This window comes from Berghia stephanieae, chromosome 4 (genome assembly GCF_034508935.2).
Source record: "Berghia stephanieae isolate SIO BIC M18660-M18661 chromosome 4, UCSD_Bste_1.3, whole genome shotgun sequence".
Classification (NCBI taxonomy): Eukaryota; Metazoa; Mollusca; class Gastropoda; order Nudibranchia; family Aeolidiidae; genus Berghia; species Berghia stephanieae.
Window position 1 is genome coordinate 83,597,863 of NC_088363.1, and position 12,500 is coordinate 83,610,362.

The 12,500-nt window shown below is 37.3% G+C and overlaps 1 protein-coding gene across 9 annotated transcripts in view; it reads right to left on the minus strand.

Annotated features, from left to right (window-relative positions):
• LOC144971408 (uncharacterized) overlaps positions 1-12,500 on the minus strand; it is a 47,478-nt gene that overhangs the window by 24,163 nt on the left and 10,815 nt on the right. For 3 of the 9 annotated variants that reach the window (XM_078912266.1, XM_078912267.1, XM_078912265.1), the window contains exon 1: positions 6,728-6,917. The exons of 3 other annotated variants lie outside the window; for them this stretch is intronic. The gene's annotated coding sequence lies outside the window, so the exon portion shown is untranslated. Of the gene's footprint in view, positions 1-6,590; positions 6,932-12,500 lie in introns of those variants that run through there. 3 more of the 9 variants (XM_078912261.1, XM_078912258.1, XM_078912263.1) reach the window with 2 other exon arrangements.

Consider the following 12,500-nt stretch of genomic DNA (forward strand, 5'->3'; position numbering starts at 1 on the left):
AGTAGTAGTAGTAGTAGTATAGTAGTAGTATAGTAGTAGTGTAGTAGCAGAAAATAAAGACAGGCATTTCAATTTTGACACGGCGCCGCCAAGTCTGGGACTTTTTTGTCCTAGTGCGGAAGTCTGCTATATTTTTCTACTATCACAAACGATATGAACACGGGACTGGGACAGTCCTGTCCCGTTGATTTTGTAGCATTTCACAACGGCTTGGGACACAACGGGACTGTTTTGTCCCGCCCCAATAGGTGCGGAAGATTTCTCTAAATTCTATGTGTTACAGATTTGGGACAGGACTGTCCCAGGACAGTCCTGTCCTAGTGCGGAAGAGGGTTAAGCGTTACCATTCATTCGGTCTCTATGTCAACATAACGACACAAGAAAAACAACAAACAATATCAAAATCCACAATAGAATTGTTCAGAACTGTTGTGTATATTTATGGCACAATGAAGCTGTCAAAAAATGAAGTTAGAAAATGTGTGTAATCATGTATTATAATAACCTATAATGTGTTTTCCAACCACCACATCATCACTGTCACTACTACTACAACCACCACCAAATATCATCATTAACACTACTACTACAACCACCAGCACCACATCATTATCACTACCACTACTGCCCCACCACCAGCACATCATCATCACTACCACTACTACTACAATCACCACAACCACATCATCATCACTACCACTACTACTGCAACCACCACCACCATATCATCATCATTACCACTACTACTACAACCACAAATACCACTACTACTACAACCACCACCACATCATCATTACTACCTCAACTACTACAACCACCACCACAATATCACTACCACTACTACCACAACCACCAGCACCACATCATTATCACTACCACTACTGCACCACCACCAGCACATCATCATCACTACCACTACTACTACAACCACCACAATCACATCATCATCACTACCACTACTACTACAACCACCACAATCACATCGTCATCACGACCACTACTACTACAACCACCACCACCACCACCACCATATCATTACCATTACCACTACTACAACCACCACAACCACATCGTCATCACTACCACTACTACTGCAGCCACCAGCACCACCACCACCATATCATCACCATTACAACTACTACTACAACCACCACCACCACATCATCATCACTACCACTACTACTACAACCACCACCACATCATCACCACTATCACTACTACTACAACTACAACCACCATCACATTATCATCACTACCACTACTACTGCAACCACCACCACCATATCATCATCATTGAAATTTTTTTTTTAAATTGAGCTTTATATAGTGCAATATCTACTAAATGTGCTCAAAGCGCTTTACATGGGGTCCCTGGTCAACATTTAACATGTAGGACGGGAGATGACGCCTGTTAGGCGATATTACAATTTTTCGGACAAAGACAACTCTGTTAACGGCCAGGTACTCATTTTACACCTGAGTACGGTGAGAGAATGTGAGTAAAGAGCCTTTTCCAAGGACTCAACTATGCGCCGAGCGCGAGGCTCGAACCCAGGACCTTCCGATCCGAAAGCGAGTGTCATACTACTAGACCACATAGCCGCATCATTACCACTACTACTACAACCACCACCACCACATCATCATCACGACCACTACTACTACAACCATCTCCACCACCATATCATTACCATTACTACTACAACTACAACCACCACCACATCATCACTACACACATAAACAACAGAAACAATTTAAAAACATGACTATGACACGCAACCACTCACAACGAGGCTATACTATTTATCCTTTTCTCTATAATATAGAACAGGACAAGACAAACAAGAGTTTGACTCTCTCTACACTTCGCATTGATGTTTGTCGTCTGACGAGTTCAACTCTCGGTCGACCTGTCAATATTCCTTTTTGCCTAGGACGTAATCATTAATAGAATGTTGTGTGGTTTTGACCGTGAAGAAAACCTTAAGAAGTCACATTTATATCATTTTGGAGACATCGTTTTGAATAATTTTGAGTTAAACGAGCGATCAGGAAGTTATTTTCTTAGATTTCATGAACGGCCGATCAGCGCTTGTTTACTATAGTAACGCGATTCCCAGCCAATGTCTCAATGGCGGATATTTTTCTCATCGAGGCCGCTGGTTGGTTAGCCAATAAGAGCACCGTACGGTTTCCATTGGGTAAATTCCTTGCATTTCCCAAATGGAATATTATTTCCGTTCTTCAAAACTTCACAGATTTAAGTAAAAGAATCGGTTGTTTTTTCTTTGTAACAAGGGCGTTCGGGGTTGCATGTGGTTTTGTGTGTTGGTGCGTGTGTCCGGCTGGCGGATGTTGTGAGCATTTTGGACAGGCGCATAGCATCGATAGTTATTCCTCACATACAGAGAGGATAGAACAGAGGGAGAGAGAGAGAGAGAGAGAGAGAGAGAGAGAGAGAGAGAGAGAGAGAGAGAGAGAGAACAATCTGAGAACACGACCTTTGTCTTTCTGATGATCTTACAGCTTGTTACAGGAAAAATAATATAATATGGATTATGATGAGGATGGTGATAGTGTTATAGGGGAATGGTGAAAAAAGGCGGTAACGGAAATATTAGGAAGGTTGTTGTTGATGATGATGATGATGATGATGATGATGATGATTATGGTAATGATGATGATGATGACGATGATGGTGAATGATGACTACGATGTTACTAGTGTGCATATGTGTGAATGTGTATATTTGTCAATATATCATATTTGGTATGTTCTTTATAATATTGTGTTGTTACAAATGTGTAACCAAATGACAAATTGCCACTATTTTGAGGACAATAAAGACATAATCTTATTATTATTATTGTAATTATAAGGTGAGAAAATGTAAGTAGAGAGCTTTTTTCCAAGTACTCAGTTTTAGGCGGGAGGCACTCGAACCTGGTCCCAACAGGTCACCATCCGAGTGTCAAACCACTCGATTTACCAAGGCATACTATTAAAGTCTGAATCTATCAAGTAAACGTTAATTTTATCAGTAAGGAAACGTTTCCAGGTACTGATGGTCTCCAGCGAATCATCTAGCCTATCATCCTATTATTCCCGAGGAATAAATAATAATCATTTCTGCCGTATTCTAACAGAACACATATTATTCCAGCCCTTTCTTTGGAAAACCCTGTCATTTCTTAGTAAATAGGTTGACTAATTGAACCGTGGCCCTCGTGAACTCTTCGAAGGTCATGTTTGAACGCGTTGAATAACAATTTTATTCAACGATTGCAGAATATTTTCGCACATATTATGTGGTGTGCATTTAGACCGTCTAGATGTAAAAGACGGCTGATTGGCAATTGAAAATAATCTTTTGGTGCGCACGCATACAAATCCAAGTAACTCGTCAAATAAATAAAAAGAGATGAAAGAATCGTATACTATTTATTATTCTACCCCCCCCCCCCCCCCTTCCCTAAATAGGAACGCGCAATGATATCAAGTTTACAATAATAATTTGTGACGTCAGATTATCAAATGTTGCATTTCACTAAAATTATATTTTTGAAAAAAGAAGTATCATTTAGACCTAAATATTTTTAAAATGTCTTTTACTCAGAGATGAAGAAAACGAAATGGATTGAGGGGTAGATTAAAGGATTTCTTACACTCTTGCGTTTTGGAAGCTTGTGCAGCGGTTAGGAACACGTAGGGAATTCCAAAAAGCAAGACTGTAAAACTCGTATATTATCCGCCCCTCCCATTGGAAAACCCCATCATTTCTTTGTAAATACGTAATCGTTGAATAATGCTTTGAGCGCGTTGGATGAAAAATGGATTCAACAATTGAAGAATATTTCCGCACATTTTATTGGTGTGAAATGAGGTGATTGGCAATTGGATTCAATAGTCTGATGTCACGTCACCCAGCAACGGCGGCCATCGTGGTTCTAAACAAAGAAAATCTGTACTTTTTATTGCTCATGCTGGCTAGAACTTTTCATATATCTTGTGATCAGAATGTATAAAAGTCAAAACAGGATCATATTTATAATGTTTTTCTCCTCTGGGTGCACCTTTATTCTCGTCGGAGAAATATTTCATAAGGACGTCCGCCATTGTTCCGATAGTTTAGAGCCAGTTACTAAGTTACCATGCGTCTACGAGGGAAATGACATTACGACTTCAACAAGCGTGTTATAAATAACCTTTTGGTGCGCATGAATACAAATCCAACGTTTTTAGTTTTGGGACCAATACGCTTCAACAGTCCTAACGTCACTTCCCTCGTAATGACGCATGGTCACTTAGTAACTGGCTTTAAACTATCGGAACAATGGCAGACGACCTTATGAAATATTTCTCCGACGAGTATAAAAGCGTATTCAGAGGGAAAAAAACCCATGATAAATCTGATCATATTTTGACTTGTACACATTCTGATCACAAAATATGAAAAGTTATAGCCAGCATGAAGAATAAAACGTACCGATTTTCTTTGTTTAGAACCACAATGCCCCCCGTTGCTGGGCGACGTGACATCAGACTATTGAATCCAATTGTCATTCAAGCAGTAGGAGAATATCATACCATTTTGGTTACAAAATGTCTAATAATCTTACTTGGAGGGGTGGAATAAATGTATTTTTTCATTTCTTTGTATTCACTAAACTCGTGTTTTTATCGTGCAATAACACACAATCTGAAGCAACTCACGAAAATCCTACACCAAAACACTCATGTGGAAAACATAAACATTCATGAATAACATTCGATGGAAAGCCTTCTTCTTCCTGAACCCCAACTTGAATTGCAAACAAAGACAAAACCATACGGATTTAAATCCACAAAATGGCCACCACCAAAACCCGAGATGAAAGATTTCGAAGAAAGTCTTAGAAACATCAAATTCAGGAAAAACCATAACAAAATCCATCAGCAACTCGTCACAGAAATAAACAAGATAAACAACAAGACACACTTATTGGTGCCCGCAGACAAAACTAACAACTACTGCAAAGAAAAACACGACACATATAACACCCCAATCACCAACCAAATACACCAAGACTACAAGAAAAGCACAGAACAAAGATCTGAGACAATACAAGAAGATACTATATATATAGATAGAACGAAGATGACGTCACTCTGGTCTTTGTTATTATTCTTTGCCATCCGCGTTTATGAGTAATTCTCCCTAAACTTTATTAACCTGATTATAAACATTCAAGTTTACACCAAGTTTTGTGCATTATATGGTCCGTTATACTTCCGGATGGCAATGTTGTGAACTTCTTAGCCAAGTGAATAATATCTATAGCACAGAAAAAGGATAATAGCGACAGAATAGACATCGTAGCCAAGCAGGAACCATTATTTCCACTCACTGACCATAAATCAAGTTACAGAAACAATCTTCCATGCAGACCAGAAAGGTACAATCAGCATATATATATATATATATATATATATATATATATATATATATATATATATATATATATATATCTAATTCGCTACATGTCGAGCACTTTTCGTACCATATTTGTATCAAACACGATTCAATATATATATATATATATATATATATATATATATATATATATATATATATATATAAAATTTTTACCACAATGTTGGTAAATATTAAAATAATAATTCGCTCCATTGCTACATGTCGAGCACTATTCTTACCATATTTGTATCCAACACGATTCAATATATATATATATATATATATATATATATATATATATATATATATAGACTGCAATTTGTCACTCACATTTATATATATATATATATATGACTCTATAATATATATATATATATATAATATATATATATATATATATATATATATATATATATATATACCCTACATAGTTTTATATTTAAAGGTGAAGAAAATGGACAGTGAGCTGAGAAGGCTAAAACGGAGACATGATGTGGATAACTAGAGATATAAAGAGGTAAAGGTGAGATATGGAAACCAAAAGGTTAGAAAGTGCTATAATTTACATCCATAACCACCTAGTCAAACACGCACACATATACGACACGCACATACACGAAAAGGGAAGACGTCAAATTGAAGTATTTCTCAATTCTCATCAAGCCTTATAACGATAATGATGACGATGATGATGATATGATGATGATGATGATGATGATGATGATGATGATGATGATGATAATAATAATAATAATAATAATAATAATATAATAATAATAATAAATAATAATATAATAATAATGATGATAATAATAATAATAATAATAATAATAATAATAATAATAATAATAATAAATAATGATAATATAATAATGATAATAATAATAATAATAAATAATAATAATAATAATAATAATAATAATGAAATAATAATAATGATAATAAAAATAATAAATAATAATAATAATAATAATAATAATAATAATAATAATAATAATAATAGTAATAATAATAATAGCACATAGAAACCAAAATTAATTGTTCGTTTTGAATTCTATTAGGATCTATTAATGACTCTTCTCCCCCATGAATACGAAATGAACTTCATATTCCTCAGTGTGTAACTCTCACCTACCTGACCCACATAGCAGTGATTTTAAACAAATGCATTCTTTCCATAGAATATTCCCAGCATGTTTACTGTTTCAACATTGTTCTAAAAACATTAAAAACAACAAAGTTGAATTGTAATAATTCCCAATCATATCATACCAGAATCGATTTTAAATTTACAAAAATAGTCAAAATGGCCTGTTGATATATCTCAAATAAAACACAGAAGTGAAGATGAGTTACACATTGGAACTGTTACACTCATTATTTCAAGTTGACTCAACTGAACTCCTGGAACTACCTTCCTACCACCACTTCACTATCGGTTAATCCAGTTTAGTCGAGCACCAGCAACGTACTCCCCCCCCCCCCCCCCCCCCCCCCCCAACCCACCCTTCCGTCCGACCTCCCCTTCCGTTCTTGTTGAAATCGGAGAGAGAGAGAGAGAGAGAGAGAGAGAGAGAGAGAGAGAGAGAGAGAGAGAGAGAGAGAGAGAGAGAGCAGTACAGGTAAAGCGAGGCATTATTAAGTCTGGCAAGATTCAAGAACATGCAACTCTTGTCATTGCCAGATGTTTTCTTGTATTCGTCGCCAATTTACGCTATGTGATTTGGTGCAGGTAACAAAACTGATTTGAAAGGAGATTTGCTCTAAGAATTAAATTATTACCAAATGTATCATTAAATACGTTTAAGGAAGCAATTTTGACACTAGACGTCTATTTGGAGTTTTGGAGTCGTTATCTTCACATTAATTAACTGCATGCTTATTAACTCCGATTGCTTTGATGGAAAGAAAAAAGTAGTCACTTCCGCGTGGCATCGCTAGGACCGTTGCCAAGGCGTCCCGTGAATATTACAATGTATAATCAGTACAGCAATTGTTTAACACAATCACCCAGAATGTCCAAGTGAGCACAGAAAGTGATAATTATATTGTCCCCCTCCTCTCAAAACTAAACAAACAAATAAACAAAATAAATCCCCTACTCCACCCTCCCCCCAAAGCCAAAAACCCAAAACAAAAACAATTAAACAAAAGCAACAACAACAACAAAATAAATTAAGAACCACAAATGCAACCCTTTAAAATAAATAAATTAATAAATTAATTATTAATTAAAAAAAGAAAAACCAACAAAAACACAACCAAAAAAAAAAAAAGCCCAGCAAAATAAGCAAAAAAAGCTAGGAAAAAATGAAATTAAAAAGAAGAGAAACAAAAAATAAACCCGAACAAAATCATCAAAATAGGAAACAAAACAACAACAGAAAAAAAAAAGAAAAAAGAAAAAGAAGAAAAGACTAACATGTTGGCAGAGGGGTTCAAATTTTCATGTGATGTCCCAATGCCAAAACACTTAATCTGTTTCTTGAAAAAAACCCCAACAACTAGCTCTCAATCAATCAGAAAAAAAAACTATTGAGGATCTTTCTTTAACTTCCTAAATAAGCAGTGTTGGCAACAACACCTGTATGGAGTCACTTCGGATTATAAACTTGACCTTTTATATAGAGCAATTATATACACTAAACGTGGTCAAAGCGCTTAACAAAGGGTCCCCAGTCAACGGCAACACTTAGCATGTAGGACGAGACATGAAGCCTATTAGGCGATAGTCCAATTTTTCTCCGACAGAGACAACCCTGTTAACAGCCATCCAGGTGTTCATTTTACACCTGATTACGGTGAGAGAATGTGAGTAAAGGGCCTTTTTCAAGGACTAAACTATGAAAAGTTAAAGAGTGGGAACCTACGACATTACAATCCAAAAGTGAATGGCATACCACAGTATACCTGACAACCTTTACACTAGCGTACATTAAAAGACCCATTTGGTTACACTTTGATCCAGAGCTGAATCTATCAAGTGACCCACTTGGACAACCACAGAATGGCTAAGAGCTTCTTCCATAAAATAACCAGGCAGAAGCAACATTAACGCCGCCATCGGTCATAGGAGGTCGCCACCAGTCACATCCAAAATCTACCAAATAGATAAGGAACCAGTTATAATAATTTGAGAAACGGACCATGAAGGGATGAAAATTAACTACCCATAGCCCAACTTTGATTAATTAAAATGTACTATCATTCTTTTGGCTCATTATGTGTTAACGTGTTATTGTGTGAGGTCATTCTGTTGATTTATATTAAAGTATTTCAGCTTTAACGGGGATAAAATACTTTCCTTCTGTAACTATCTATCCCTATAGAAAAGGCCCCATACACGTTGTGTTTTCTACCAGTGACGATCTGGAGACAGGCACAGCTGAAGCAAATCGTAGTCATGGCATGCTGGGGAGTCTCTGGTCTGTCTTCCCACCCTAACCTGTATTCCTTGTCAGCTGCATAACATCAGGAGTTGAGCTGCAGATGCGTGTTCCTCATATAATTCATTTTTATAGGGTTTAGCCAAGTGTGACGAACGATTTTCTTTCACTGCGTGGTTCTTTATCATTCGCCAGTGTCTCTTTCAAAACCACTTCAAACCTAGTGGACGAGACATATATTTGTTTAACACCTCCATTTAAAATACTCAAACATGGACAGTCTTTCTCCAATAAAGCTCTAAAATCTTTCTAACGGAAATTTTGGTCGTTAGGTGGGGAAACATTTCCATTGTATAACGGAACACTCACTTTCAGCTTAAGGCTTATTTACCTGTTCAAATTGTCTGCCCATTGTATTCATGCCTCCTGCTAATTACCTTTTCCAAACAAGACGCCAACGCGCATAGGCCCTGAGGTTCTTGTCTCGTTCAAGAGTAGCTAAAATTACAATTAAGGTCTCGCTCTCCGGTAATTCTCCGTTATTCTTTCTTATCAAAGCATATGGATATCATTGGCTATCTAAAACAGGAACATTCTTCTGATTGGCTATTCCCCATAATTCATTCCACAAAATCATATTCATCTCTGAATCTAATCACACACACGCTAAGAAGCCCAAGAAAGAAGAGCTATCCCTCCAATTTCAAACTTGTAAAGACTTCTCGGCTGGAGGTAAAATGAATTATTGGTTAACATTCAAAGTGGAACGAGATATTACTGTAAATTCAATTTAATCTGTTATTAATATTATAGTTTGTGTATATATTTTAATTGTGCTATTCCATGGATGTTCGTAAGTTGGAATACCTGTACAAAACTATATCTATATGTATCTTATACTATAGTTAACATTTGCTTATGATCTATGCTATTTTTTCATTTATATTCAATATGTATATTGCTTGAATGTCTTTACCCTACCGCCAATCGCCGGCCACACATCATAACCTCAATTATAATTAATAAAAATAAATACAGAAATACCAGGGACACAACCCTGTTAAATTCTCATCATGTAAGATAGCTCGACTGTCAGTTGATGTTTAATATATATATATATATATATATATATATATATATATATATATATATATATATATATATATACTAACTACCCTTATCATGGAGTTACTGCTTCTCCTTGCCTTTGTCGGCAAATAAAGGCTATTATGATGTGTCGCTCAAGGACGATTCGGTGGCGGAAGACAAACTCGATTGGCTCTAAGACCTTGTTGTTTTAACTCCTAATTGAAGGTCCTGATCCTGGTCCTTTTCCTTGTCCTTGGAGCACCCAGTCGTGCCGAATCCCTGCATCCCAGTCCTTGAACAGTGGTAAACCCCTGATGTCAGCCCCTAACTACAACACACTGTTGTGATGTCCAGAAAACTCTGCAAAGCAGGCGCCAACCCTGGAACTAGCTGATACATTTGCCTCAGTCAAGCAAGCCGACGGGATAAAGATAAGCCAAACGGGCTTATACCATTTTCAAATGTATTTTCCACGGACACAAATGATTAGAAACTAACTTAATCAATCAATCATAAATGAACGATTAATAAAACAACAGATAAATAAATAATAGATTAGATCCACTCAATTAGAGCTATTCTTCCTGATATTAAATAAATACTTATTCTTTCTATTTTTTTCCTGTAACAATCTAATTAAACTTTATGTATAGAATTGTCGACTACAAAAAAAGCTTTTGATAGAGTACGCCACGAAGAAATACTAAAACAACTGCACTCCATTGGCGCTGATGAGAAAGACCTCAGACTCATGCAAACATTATACTACACCCAGCAGGCATCTATCAAAATCGGAAACTCTACAGGAAATTCCATTCCTATTAAGAAAGGAGTCCGTCAAGGGTGTGTTGCCTCACCAGATCTGTTTAATCTATACCAAGAAACAATCATGAGGGGCATAAATAATATGGAGGGAATAAAAGTGGGAGGTCACAACATAAATAATATAAGATACGCAGACGATACGGTACTCATTGCAACATCAGAAATCCAACTTCAAAAGATTGTTGACAAAGTGGTAGTAGATAGTGAAGCCAAGGGAATGGAAGTGAATATCACCAAAACGGAATGCATGGTAATACAGAAAAACCCCGAAAACAACAACACCTGCAATATAACGATTCACGGCGAGCAACTTACCAACGTAGAAAGTTTTAAGTACCTAGGTTCAATAGTGACAACAGATGGAAGATGTAACCGAGACATACGAGCAAGAATAACTCAAGCCAAACAGGCCTTCATGGACCTGGGAAACATTTTGAAAAACAAACAGATGTCGTTCGGGATTAGATTCCGAGTCTTGAAGTGCTACGTGTGGCCAATCTTGTTATACGGATGCGAAAGCTGGACTACAAATGCAGAAACACAAAAGAACATTGAAGCTTTTGAAATGTGGTGCTTGAGAAGGATGCAGAGAATATCGTATACTGCACACAAAACGAACGAAGAAGTGCTAAAACAAACATACCAACAAAGGAAACTAATGCCCTTAATAGTGGATCGACAACTATCCTTTTTCGGACACATAGTAAGGAAAGATAAGAAGGAATACCTGGCAAGTTGTGGAAAAATACCTGGTAAACGCGCCCGGGGGAGACAAAGAAAAACACTCATAGACCAACTGAAGGGCTTCACCAACCTAACAATCCAAGAGCTGTTTGAAAAAGCAAGAGACAGGGAGGAATGGAGAGAGATAATTCATGCAGTATCCGAAGCCTGGACCAGGCATGGAACCTAGAAGAAGAAGATAGAATTGTTATTATTGCATTTGGGCGTTACTATTGTCTTGACTCACTTGTTATTAATACAATTAAGTTATAAGGGACCCTAAGGCAATTCTTGATCTCCCCTAGATTAAACCTGAGCCGTTTATGATATAGGTTGAGTGGTGCAGCTGGTAACGAGAGCCATAGCGCGCATACTAGTTCGAATCCAGACCATTGAGCTATCGGTTGGCGGACTCGATCCCACAACAATAACACACAACCCGCCACACCAAGTAGCCTTCCTTATGTCTTTTCCACAGTCTCTTTCATGATTGACGGTCGCCCATTCCCAGCCACCTGCTGTTTCCTGGCTTGCAGTTATCTATTTCAGTTATTCTTTATGCTTAAAGGGCCATATTTCATAAACAGAGGATCGTCACGTCCTGGGTCATATTTGTGTCGATGAGAGATTCTGTGGGCCTTAAACAAAGGGATACCAGCCCTTTCCCCTAAAAATCTCAATTTTTAAAGAAGGATACAAGATTACAATCAATCACAGATAGTCATACAGAAGACATGGGCCACAGGCCGACCAAAGAGTGAGTATAGAAGTGTTAAAGTTACAGCACTAGGAACAAGTATGAGCTATAGGGGTAGATTAAGAAAAGTAAGGACATACAGAGGACACCACACTACAGAATGAGTGTGAGGTAGGTGGGTGAGGAGCAGAGCGTGTACCACTCATCTGTGGGTTCTGTCTCCTGCACCTTAAGAGGAAGGGGTCCCACCTACTCCCTAGCCCGGTTATACCGCCGGGGACTCGGTCGCGCCCATAACAATCTCAGTAGAAACAGGGAACACCAC